Source organism: Protopterus annectens, chromosome 2.part2 (assembly GCF_019279795.1).
Source record: "Protopterus annectens isolate FY-2018-M chromosome 2.part2, PAN1.0, whole genome shotgun sequence".
NCBI lineage: Eukaryota > Metazoa > Chordata > Ceratodontiformes > Protopteridae > Protopterus > Protopterus annectens.
The window spans coordinates 185411156-185424683 of record NC_056730.1 but is presented as its reverse complement, the minus strand read 5'-3'; the positions used below and the strand labels follow the sequence as shown (position 1 = coordinate 185424683).

The 13528-nt window shown below is 41.4% G+C and overlaps 1 protein-coding gene across 3 annotated transcripts in view; it reads right to left on the bottom strand.

Moving 5' to 3' along the window:
* Positions 1–13528, bottom strand: part of PHF3 (PHD finger protein 3) — a 2404159-nt gene that overhangs the window by 1302305 nt on the left and 1088326 nt on the right. The gene's annotated exons all lie outside the window — the stretch shown is intronic.

Below are 13528 nucleotides of genomic sequence, written 5' to 3'. Positions count from 1 at the left end.
CACCTTTCTCAAGATGCTTTCTTTTCAGATGCTTACTCTTCAAACCCTGTTTCCTCTTGTACTACCCCAGGCTTTTCTGGTGTGGTTGGATCTGAAGGATTCTTACCTTTATAGTCCTATTCACCCTCTTTTCAGGATGTTTTTAAGTTTCTGTTTCTTCCTCTCATTTTCAGTTCTCTGCTTTGCCCTTTGGCCTCTCTACTGCCCCAAGGGTATTCAGAAAATGTCTTCATCCTGTGATTGCTTTCTGCAGGCTCCAAGGCATTCAAATATTTCCTTATCTAGACGACCTGTTGCTTCAGGCACATTCTCCCAATCATCTGTTTCAGGATCTGTTGTTCACTGTCTCTCTTCTTCAAAGTCTAGGGTTCACTATCAACTTCCAAAAGTATGTCCTGACTCCCTCTCATGATCATGTGTTTCTGGGATGCAGGATTCAGACAGTGCCAATGTTAGCCACTCTTCCACCTCCAAAAGGTTTGTCACTGCTAGCCTTCTTTCAGTCTCTTTCCTCTGTCTGCTATTCCCGCCAAAGAGTTTCTTCAGGCCCTGGAATCCATGTCCTCTTCTGTTCCAGTGGTCCTCTTCTGTTCCAGTGGTCTCTCTTGCCAGACTGCATATACAGAAGCTTCAATGATACCCCAAGCTGGTTTGGCTGCAGCATTGCTATCCTCTGGATTTTAGTATACCTCTCCTTCCTTGTCTAAAAAAGGAATTCAAATGGTGGATTCAAAAGTTTGCTCTCAACCCAGGCCCGCCCTTTCAACCTCCAGTCCTTTCTCAAAAACTATTCACCAACCTCAGACATGGGGTGGGGGGCTTCATGTGGTTACCTGAAAGTTCAGGGTCTCTGACCGCCCCATCAGAAGTCAGACGATATCAACATCAAACATGAGAGAGCTCTGATTCTGGCCCTTCAAGCTTTTCACCCCATGTCTTCTCCACGGCCCTTGAAGGTGTACACAGAAAACACTACAGTGATGTATGTCAACAAACAGGGAGGCACAGAATCTTACCTCCTCTACAGGATGGCACTTCAAGCCTGGGAGGTGGATCTCAGTTATCAGTTAACTCTTCAGGCACTATATATTCTTTCAGAGCACAATCTAGTGGCACAGTCTCTGAGCAGGTCCAAAACACAGGCTCACAAATGGATGCTTCACAGAGACATACTTCTGGACATTGACCATCGGTGGGGTATTCCTCAGGTACATCTTTTCACCTCCCATCTGAACAGGCAGATCCCTTCTGTTCCAGACTGCAATGCTTCCTGGTTTGAAGGACTGACACCCTCTTTTTCCTTGGAAGGGAGTGTTTCTTTATGTTTTCCCTCCTCTTCCTTTACTTCAAGAGTCCTGGAGAAGATTCAGCTGGACTCCCCCAAAATATTTCTAGTGACTCCCTTTTGGCCAAGACAGTACTGGATCCTGCTTTTAATGCATCTGGTCAGGGGCAAGCAAGACAAGTTACCTCATTGAATGGACTGTCTCATCCATTCTCAATTGTCCACTCTTCAACTAACACTGTGGGTGATAGGGGTCTGATCCCTTTCAGGCAACTATTTTCTGAGGATATGCTCAGAGTTTTAGAGGAGGCAAGGAAACCCTCAACTGAAAAATCTTAAATCTCCAAATGGAAGACTTTCTGTCTAGTGCCATGCTCATAACCAGGTCCCTTTTTCATTGGGGATCCCTTTGATCCTCTATTTGTGTGAGATGCTACAGTCTGGCCTGGCCTATTCTTCTGGGAAGACCCATTTGTCAGCTACTTCTGCCTGTTTGCCCTTGAATCCTCCCTTGGCTTCTTGCTTTGAGGTCAAACAATTTCTGAAAGGCATCATACATCTTAGGCCTCTAATGAAACTTATTCTTCCTCCTTGGGACGTTAATTTTATTTTGAAAAAAAATGACTCTTCTTAGCAACATTATGCCTGAACGGCTGTCTTCTTGCTGGGTATTACTTCAGCTTAGAGGGTTTCTGAGCTTCAGGCCCTAATGGCCATTCCTCCTTTTCTGTTTTTTTTTCATAGTTAAGGGTGTCCCTTCATATTAATTGTGAAGAAAGGAGATACTGCCAGCACAGCTAGCTGGAATTTTGTAAATAACTATATGTCATTGGTGAATATCAAAATAATTTATATAAGATGTCTGTGTTACAAATGCATTACAACTGTATGTCGTGTATATCAAGCTGCTTTTACAGATGTGTGTTGAAAAGGTATTTGCAAAGTGCTGTTTGAAATGTAACCACAGTGTGCCCTACTGGAAGAGAACAGGAATGTACATGCACTACTTTAACTGTTTAAATGTATATATTTTAACAGTGGAAACTGGAATACAAGAGGTTAACTTCAGTCCAGCAAACTTCAGAAGAATAACTGACATTAAAGGCCATAAAAAATGGTATCTTTCAGTTTTCAATGCAGCAAGAGACACTGTCTGCACTAGGAAACTTTTTGTACTGTCTTTAGCATGAACTAAATACTCGTCTTGAAAGCATGAAGGAATGCAACTGTTTATGACTTCCAGCATCTGCCAGAGATCTGAGGAGAAGTCCTTGTCTGTATATTTTTACAGGCAGATGATAAATGCTGCCAGTTTCATCAGTGGCTGTTTTGCCTGGGAACTAGGGTCAGATGACAAGAAGTGATGTCATTCTGCAAGCTATCCCAACAGTAATATTTTACATATTATTTTGAGAAGTCTCTTGACACAGCATTCTGCATTCTGTCTTAGATCTGATAACTAGAAGATCCATTCACCACATCTGCCTTGCTCTATCTGTAATTTCCTAGGTTATAGAAATTCTCTTAGATTCAGTTAGGAATATAGTGAAGCTTAGTTTTGATATCTTTATTTATCTGAGACTGTCCTGCAATGTTGTTTTAAATATTTCCTGTGGTTCTGAACTCTAATGTCACTGTGCACATATATACTTAATATTGTCTAGCTCTTTTATATATTATTAAATATATTTAAACCTTTCATTGTGGCTGATCTCTGTAGAGATATCTAAGTTTTGTAAGTACTTACTTGCATGTTTATTTGGTGACACTGTGTGGGCCACTCCTAACAGCCTTGCTCATGGTCAAACTACCACTTGTATTAATACCAATATTGCATAGTAACATTGAACACCCTTGGTTTAGGGCTTTAAAGTACCTGATAAGGGGTTCTGGTGGCAGTCTGGGCAAAAGGGGCATAGCTAGTAAACCTGTGCCAGCCTTTCCCGTGTGTGTGTGTGTGTGTGTGTGTGTGTGTGTGTGTGTGTGTGTGCGTAAAACAAATCTCCAAGAGGGTGTGTGTCAGGTATGTTGGAGGACATGGCTTGGAACCCTGGGTAAGGACTCAACCCTATAGCTGTGCCAGTGGAGAGTCTTATTGGGGAGCAGGAGAAAGAGGGAGAAACCAGCCCCGGACTGACTGTGGTCTCTGTGTGCTCTTAAAGGAAATTGCACTTGATGCAAAGAGCTGCATCTGGAAATACTGTGTGTGTACCTGTTATCCTTCCAGTGAATGTTCCCCCACTGTTGCCAGTGGTGAGGACTGAGGCTCCTTGACTACTGGTTGGCAGTGGTGGGTCACCATCCACATCACACTAATGTTTCTTTTACACCCAAGTTAATAAATGAGTTGTCCTTGAATAATTCAGTACAACTCTCTTCCGTCTTCTCTTCTCCTCAGTCTGCTAAAGAGAGGGTCTTGCATATCTTGGATTTGCACAAACAGCTCCGGTACTATTGGGATAAAACTATGGTCATTCTTAAGTTTGACCAGCTTTTTGTTTCTTTACTTCCCAGGACATTCAATTCGGCTGTTTCTAAGCAAACAATCTCCTCCAGGATATCTAAGGCAATTTCTTTTTATTTATACTTTTCATGGTAAATTTTTTGTCTACTTCTGTTAGAGCTCATTCCACTAGGGCTGTTGCCTCTTCTGGTGCTTTCATCAAAGGGTTGAACAACAATTCCATCATTGAAACTGCTACTTGGTCTTCAGTACATACCTTTACTAAGCATTATAAGTTGGATGTGGTTTCTAGGGCTACAAGCAGATTTTGCTGAAACCATTTTATGAGGGTTTGTTGAGGGCTCTTCTCAGTCTTTCACCTCCCATTATGTTTCTTGTGCTCTCCACTCTTCTTATAGTAAAGAATACTGCAACAGTGATATATAAGGACATAGTACAGTTGTGTAAAATCTGACCATAACAGTAGATGTCTTTCGTTTCACTGCAGCAATATTTGCTCCCTCCAACCCCCTTTTGTTTGTTCTGGTTTTTGTTTTGGTTTCCCTCCTGGCTGAGGGTCTCCCCTTTTTTCTTCTGCATTTTCTCCTTCTGGATGTTCATGGACTCCTTTGTCCTATGGGGACTGTTCTCTACTGGGACAATTCAGTTCTGGTCAACTGCATCTGTACATCACTTTTATGCATACATCCTGTGCAGAGAGCATATATATTATGTACGATGCATGCAAGATCTTAAGGCTTTGGTAGAGTGCTCGAACAACGGCCTGTCCTAGGTGGCAGATCCCTATAGTAAAGAATAACGCAACACTGAAGAAAAGGACACTACTGCTATGGTAAGATTTTACAATAATGTACTACCTATATCTAATCCACTTAGCTATATATTTGTGTGCCTCATGAAGCAGCGAACACTTGCATGAGCGAACCTCTAAACAATCAATTTAGGGCAAACACTCAGAAAGCAGAACAATTATCACTTTCTATTTTCTTGCAGGCGGGCCAAGCCCCCTGCACCAACCCACACCTCCTGTAGTTATATATACTAACTCCAAGACCACACAACAGTGGGGTAAGGGCAAATTCTCTTAATATGTTTTACTGCGATCTCATTCAAAAGACTTCCAGCAGAAACTCCATGAGGTAAGATTTGTTCACATGAGTGTTCGCTTCTTTTACAGCATGAAAAAGCATTTGCTCAAGTAAGTGTTCGCTCTTCGGAACTGTAACCATAATATATATATATATATATATATATATATATATATATATATATATATGTATATGTATATGTATACATACATATACACACAGAGAAAGAGAGGTTGTTTAGAGGTTCATTCTTACCCCCACTAGAGGAAGCAACATCCTTGACCTGGTTATTACTAACATGGGCAATAAACACAAACTAATCACCACGGAAATCCACATCTCACCCACACCCCCCACAAAGGTATCCAGTATGAAAACCTTCTCCAAAGCTGACTTTGGACTCCTAAAAACAGAGGTGGCTAACTTCACGGCACCCATGCCAATGGAAAGTAGATGCATGACTACCAAATTATATACCAATGAGCTGTACAAACATGTACATAAATGCATGGAAATAGCCACACCCAACAGAACCTAGACACTCTCCTCCAAAAAAAGGAAGCCAATCTGGTGGTCCCCTGCCATTATTAAACTCTACAACAGAAGGAAGAAACTGTTGCAGAAAAAGGTAAGTCCCAAGACTGGAAAAATTCCCTTATTAGCCTCAACAAAACGTTGAGATCCCTTATCAAAACCTCCAAAGCCAGCTATGCAGGCAGAATTGCAGCAGACACATAAAACAACCACAAAGCCTTCTATAGTTATATCAAGAATTTCCAGGGCAATATCCAGAATTACTCTGAGTTACTGCACAATGGTACCTCCTATACTGAGCCAACAGATATTGCCAACATACTGGCCCCGACTGATTTAGTGCCAACTTTACCCCCCCCCCCCAAAGGACCAATCTCAATACCGGAAGAATGCCAAGCAACCAGCATTACTGCAGGACAGGTTAGAGCTGCATTGTTCAATGCCAAGAATACAGCTTCCACAGGACCCGACAATATCCCTGGCTGTGTTCTACATGAATTACAAAGTGAACTGGCACCACATCTGTGTGCCCTGTTCACTCATCTCAGGCTTTGTCCTTTCCGAATGGTGCACTGCTATAGTCATCCCTCTCCATAAAGGAAAAGCAACTACAGACCCTGGAAATTATTGCCCCATTACCCTGACGAGCCTAATATGCAAGGCTATGGAGCGCATCATCATGGACCTAATTAACAAGGATATAGGGAATCTCCAAACTCTAGATCCCAAGCAATTTGATTTTGTGAAAGGTAGATCATGCCTGCTCAACCTGGTCGACTTCTTTGAGTCGGTCACCAGAGCTGTGGATGAGGGTAAGGCAGTTCATACAGCCTACCTCGATCTGGCCAAAGCCTTTGATACCATTCCTCACACAGGAATTATTGATAAACTCACCAAACTAGGCATCAACTTCTATATCATTAGGTGGGTTGCAAATTGGCTCACAGATAGAACCCACAGTGTGAAAGTAGCAGACTCCAAGTCAGACTGCCGACCAGTCACGAGAGGTATCCCACAGGGATCGGTCCTGGGTCCTCTCCTATTTGGCATCTAATTCTCAGAGGTCCAGGCCAACACTGAGGGACCCTGGCTGACAAAGTTTGTAGACGACTGCAAGGTGGGAGCCATTATCAACTCCCCAAGTGATACAGACAACCTACAGAAAGGCCTCACTGAGACCAATGACTGGCGTTGAAACCATGGCCTTAAGCTTAACGACAAAAAATGCATCGTCATCCCCTTTGGGAAAAACTCAGTTCCCACTAATTACCATATCGATGGTAACTCACTGAACACTGAAGGAGTTATAATAGATCATGGGTACACAGACTGACAAGAACCTCTCCTTCGACCACCACATTGCCACTGTGGTCAGAAAGTCAAGCAGCTCTTAGCTCATTTTCTTCTAAACATTTTTTGTTCTCCATTACCTGGGAGCATTCTATAGAAAGTTATATAGCATCTTCTGTGGCACATTCTCTTCAACTTCATCCTGTGTTATCCGTTGCTCTGTCATATGGGAACTCACTGGCCTATCACTCATCAACATTGACTGTATCAGAGTTGCCACAGTTTCCTGTTCCTGCCCTTGCTGTCCAGCTTCAAGTGAACGTTTACACTTGTTCCTTGTGGAAGGCTCCAAAATATCCTCATATGGAAAATGACCAATTCTTCATGTTGCACTGGTTTCTCCTTAATTTGGATGTCCATTGTTCTATCCTGCTGTGGTGCCTTCTGAGTTATATTGTCTACACTGAATCCTTCACTTCACAGGTACTCCGTAGCCTCAGTTTCTATTTCTTTAACTTCTCCATTACTAATCTTCTTTTCTGCTTTTCCTCTTTGTCTTCTTATTTTTTGTATTGTAAAGTTTTCCATGTCCATATTCCTTTGTCTGTATTTCTCTTCAAATATCTTTGGTGCTGCTCTTTCTGTACTGATTAGTTTTGCTTTCTCTTTTGCATAAATATTACACTCATATTAAATGTCTTTTTCTTTCCCATGTCCATATTTCTTCTTCAGATGTCTCCTGATCTTCCTGTTTCTCCTTACTTTGGGGACTCGTTCCATGAAACTGTGATATATCCTGTGTTAGACCTTCAACACCAAATCCTTCACCTCGCAGGCATTTATTTCATAACTTCAACTTCTATTTTTTTTAACTTCTACTTTACAAATTTTCTTTTCTACATTCCCCCATTGGGACATTATTTGTTATTGTGAAATGCTCCACATCTGGATGCCTTTGCCTGTACTTCTCTTCAAATATCTTTGGGGATGACATTTTTGTATTGATTAATTTGGCTTTTGACTTTGCAATTGTACCATATTAAATCTCTGTTTCTTTGCCATTTCCATACTTTTTTTTATACTTTTCAAAAATATCTAGGTTTTGTTGTTTGTATTTTCACACTTCCTCAGATGCTTCCTTTTCCAAACAGATCAAAGTTTCTTGGTCTATACAATGTTTTTCACAAATCTGTTGTATTAGTGAACACAAATTTTTATTTGAAGCTTCTGACAGATTTTCTTGTGGAAGTACTTTTCTTTCCTTTAATTTCCCTCGTAATCTTTTCATATATCTTGTGTCTGGATAGTCTGGGCTTTTTGCATAATAGTAACAATACACAATTTCTTTCTTATACTCAATAGTCCACTCTATCGTCTTTATGGCTCTTCTTTGGCCTTTCAGTTTTCCTCTCCCATGCAGTAAAAACAATACTGGGGAAGATCATTGCTCATTATAAGACAGACTTATGAACACTTACAAGATTTTAACATGGAAGATGGAGTTCTATGCAGTATAATCCAAGATGAAGAGGCAAACTGTGCAATCAGCAGTAAGCAACTGGGTATAGGCATTATTTTCTTGTGCAGACTGGTATAAAAGCATGCAGTGTTTCTGTACAGTAACTTTACAGAAAAAATGCTGGATAGCAAAGGGAAAGGGAATTATCTTAGATGTATACTCACCAAAGAGTTAGATTCAGGATTTCTTAAAAAGTCTTCACATTAAAACACAAAGGTCAGATGATGGCTTCAAAAACTAAATGGTTATATAACAAGGGAACTCTCTTTCCAGCAGTGTATTTCATCAAAATACTACCTAAATAAATTGCTGAAATGCCCCAGTTTTGAATGGCTTGGCTCAGTAAAACACATTTTGATATCTTCATCAATAAAATGCCAAATTACTAACATGACTGATACAAAATGTCATATAACTATTAGTAGCAGTAATACTGTTTTATTTATTTATTTATGTATTTATTTTTTGTGAAGTACTGGTTAAACCTCCCATGATATATATCAACCTGAAACAGTTCCCAATCCTAGCCAAAATTTCCACCATAGATCCATAGATGTATGCTAGGCTGAAGACCACTGAAGCCTTTTTAAGCCTAGCCATGCATTCCAAATCTCTGATAAGTTCTGTACCCTTGACAGTGTAAGCAGGAGTTTGGGAGATGAAACATTTACAACCAGGGGCCTGGGAGACAAACCATTTACAGGCTGACTGTGTACATTAGAGACATGGGTGACAAACCAGCTGTGAATTTCCGGTCCCTATCCAGTTGTCCAAGTTACACCTGAATTGGGTTAGTGAGGAACTCTGCTTCACATGGATGGGGAGACTGTTCCAGAGCAGGTGAAGTCTCTGGGATACATATCTGTCTCTCCAGCAGGTTACTGCCAAGGTTAAGTCTTAGAACTGTAATTCTGGTACTGTCTGTTTTGTGAATATACAGGAGGGTCTATCATACTGGGTTCCAAAGATGTTTTGTCTGCTAGGCACATATCCTCCCTCAACAGCCTGTATTAAGACAGAATATAGAGTTAGGGCATTGAGGCAGTCTGCAGACGACATGTTTTTTACGCCCTTTATTCTTTTAGTGTGGAACCTTGTGGATGTTCCAATTGTTAGATGCGCCTGGTTAGGTAAATACCAAAGGAAGCATTATACTCAATAATAGGTCTGATGAGTGACCTAACACAGTGGAACAATGACTTCCTTGTACCTACAGACCATACCTTTGCATATAACTTGCTCAACATACAATAATTTCCTTACTAGGCATGTGATGGCCAAAGGCTAGATTACTGTCTGTGTGTGTTCCCAAGTGCCTTATTACTGGGCGCACTCTTAGGGGGTGTGTTGTCAATATGGCAGTTACCAAGGCTGGCTGCCTTCTCAAAAGATACTATTATTTACTTCTTGTATTTAGTTTTAGTCCATGGCTCTGACACCAGTTATTTGTCTGTGTCAGCCCTTCTTGGAGAACATTTGTTTAGGTGGAAGATTCTATGACTGCTCCTAATTTGCATTGGCCTTGACTTCCAAAAAGTAGATGCCAAAAAGAAGCAGTCCCAGGACCGAGCCCTGAAGGATCCCGCTGGTAACTGGCCTCTACTTGCTGAGGTGGACTCCCCAATTTTAAATTCCTGCATCCTGTTTGTAAACCAGCTCGCTATCTATTGGGCGACGTAAGGATTTACACCTAACCTCCTAAGCTTGTCAATGATGCCCAAAGGGGGGTTACTGTGTCAAATGCCTTGCCCAAGTAAAAGTCGGCAGTGTAGACCATTTTGCCCATGTCCACTGCTTTGGGGAACTACTCAAAGAAGTCTACCAAGTTGAGTAGGCATGATCTGCCTTGACAAAACCAAACTGGGGCAAGTCCAGTTTCTAGAGGTTTCCTATGTCACTACGGACCATTTGATAATTCTTTCAATGGCTTTGTGTATGAGACTAGTGAGACTTATGGGACTGTAGTTTCCAGGGTCCACAGATGGCCTGCCTTTGTGCAGAGGGATAATGGTTGACGCTCTCCATTCATGAAGCCTGTCTGGAGGCTATGCTTAAATAGTGATTCCAGAAGGCCTCAGAGGTCATGTTTCATGATATTTAGAAGACAACCTGGGATACTGTCAGGGCCAATTGATGCAGTGTTCTTGGCCTTAGAGAGAACATTGAGTACCTGTTCCCTAATGACTGTTTGCAGAGTTACAGTTGATAGTATTTCCTGAGGGGAGGCTGGAGGTGGGTAAAGTTGAAGCTGAATTTATCTGCCAGTAGGTTTGTTGTATCTTCCAGCTCAGTGCAGGTGGTTTCACTAACAATAAGCTCTGCACACAATTGCGCATTGCTTTTGAGGTTACAGGGATAACTAATGAATGCCTTGTGGTTGTCCTTGGACAGAAGTCCAGGTTTACCTCAAATCTGACTTTGGTAGACTTTAACTGTCCTCTGAGTTGTTTCGTTTGATGAGAGCACTTTTATCCTGCTGGGTGCTACATCTTCTGATTTTTGCCATGATTTTCTTCTGGTGGGTATATCTGCTTCTATGCAGCTATTAACATTCTTGTATAGGGTTTCAGTGAACAGTTCCGCATTGTCAGCAGAGTTCTTGGGGTTTACAGGGCTTGAAATTTTGTCAGGTTATCAAGTAATAGTATGAAGTTAGCCTTGAAGTCGTTCCAGAATGTTCTAGAATTAGCTGGGGTTTCGGGTTTTATTTTTACATCAAAGGAGACTGTTTTGTTGTCTGACCTTACCAGAGAAGACAATGCACTAGGGGGGGGGTGTTCAGAGCTCTCCCATATTGGTGAAGACCAGATCCAATATGCTTGTGCAACTGGTCTGTGTACTGACAATCTGGTCCATGGAGTTTGTGTTTACTAAGTCCGGGAATCTCTGAGACTGCACTTTTGGTGCCATACACGATTCCCATTTAATAGTGGATAATACAAGTTAGCCATGAATATGGCATTGGGTTGGATGGTGAATGTCTCCAGTAAGCTCAAATATGTTTTTCCTGGGTCACAGAGGGGGGCATACAGCTTGCAAGAAAGTGGTATGGGATATTGTCTATGGTGATCTGAACATTGAGAAGCTCAAGTGCATCTTCCTGTATGACGAGCCTTGAGGTATATTTATTTTAGATGTAAATCCAGACAAGTCCACTATTAGTTTCTGCCTGTACAGCAGCTGGTCTAAATGTGTGGAAGCCATTATAGCCTTGCACTGCAGGGGTGCTCTCTATGGCTTTAAACTATGTTTCAATGATTGCACAGATGTCAGCATTCTCTAGCATGAGGAGAGGTTGTAGGAGTGGAATTTCTTATTTAGACTCCTAGCAATGAGCAGTTAGAACCATTACTTTTTCTTGGTTTTAACTTGCTATGTTGGAAGGATTGACAGGTTAATATTGCCTAAAAAAAGGCACTATGGGGAGGACAGTGTTTTAGTTACTATTCAAAAGCCTAGACAGGAGAGTTGCAGTTCATCCCTTGCAAAGCAGCATGGTCTATTGACCATTTCCTTCCATGCTGACAAATGTTGTACCCCCTCAGAATGACAACAGAAATTAGGCCAAATATTAAAGTCATCATCTTCTGCCTGTATTGTTGCATCATTCTTGGAAAAGGTAGAATGCTGCTCAATGCTGGGCTCATACTAGTCTGGGACACATATTCTGAGAACGCCATCATGTCTCTCTTCACAGACTATGGCTGAGTCATACTAGTACTTGTGGTCCAATCACCTGAGTGCATGCATAATTTGGTTGATCCTGGCCCCTAATAAGCAACTGACCAGGACATTCTCTTTACTCAGCCTTGTGAGAGGGATATCACAGTGTGTCTCACAATGCAGGGGAGTTTCCAATGGCCAGAATGTTGGATTGTCCGGTGGCCTGCCTTACGGGTTTAGAAGCAGTGACTACATGGCATGTGGCTCTACATGTTGATGTGAGTGTTGTTTTGAAACAGTACATCTGGGACTGGTGAGACCATTTGTTACATGTGATCCATCTAGGATGTCATTGGGGTTTAGAAAGGTTACATTTAATTGTCTTGGCATACGTGGGTCTACATGTCTGGTTCATGCTGCATGTGATGTGGGCATTGTGTGCACTACTGACAGACAACCTAATTGGCATTAGGAGTTCTTTTATCTGAGAGCATTTCCTCCAGTGATATTGTGTAAATGCATCTTTCACATACCTTATCAGTCTGTTTGAGAATTAGCTGGTTGTTAATGAATACGAGGCAATTTCTACATTGCCTCAGGATCCTCATATACACCAAGCTGGCAACAGAAACAGTGGGAAAGTTCACAACCATGGCAAAAGGCCCTTTTTCAAGTAGAGTTGAGGATTTGTGTTCTCCAAACTAACAACAGTCTATGCAGTCAAGGGGCATTCTGAATCAAATAGACTGTCTATATAATTAACTAGGAGTTATGAACTACACAAGAATTGCTATACTTTCGTGGGGTGAAATATTCAAAGACCTTTTTTTGCCAGCTGCACTAAAAACTGACATTCTCTTTATACTAACATATGTACTACACTCCCTATACTGTAGTTTCAGTCTGCACTAATTATCTATATCAAACTGCTGTAAATGTTACTGAGTGATGATCTCTGTGTACATAACACATTATTTTGCACTGCAAACAAGATTATGTGTGTATTGCCTGCCTCAATGTTTTGAAATCTCTACTAAATTCTTAAAATACTTTACTTGTCGTGTACACTGTTTCTGCCCTGTGGTCTGAGTCATGCCTGAACATGGTCCTTGGGCCAGTCTATTAACCTCGTTAACAAATGGTTGTTGTTGTGTCTTTCGGCGTTTCCATGTTAGGGGTCGCCACAGCGGAACTCCGCTAATGATTGGCAGTAGATTTTTTACGTTCCGAGTTGCCAGCCCTGACGCACAACCTTCAACGAAGGTACACCCATTCACGCATGTCTCCACACAGAAGACGCTCTAGCTGAGAATCGAACAGGACAACGTCTTACTGTGAGGCGACAACGCTACCGCAGCACCACCACAAATGGTAAATAAATAAAATAAAATAAATAAATTGTCCTCATGTCTACTTACCTGGTTAACAAATGGTAAATAGATAACAATAAAACACACAAGCATCTCTTTGTGTCTCTGTCCATCAAGGAGGATTGGTGTTTAGTAGGGGGAAGGGAATAAAGAACAAAAATATTCTTGACGTTTTATCATGGCCATTTGCTTTCTTAACTAAGAAACTGCTGCTCACATAACCTTTAGCTGTCTCACATCCAATGTGAAGCACAAGGTTCTATGCAGACTTCCTAATTGTCAATCAATGCACATAACACAACACAACAGAACGCT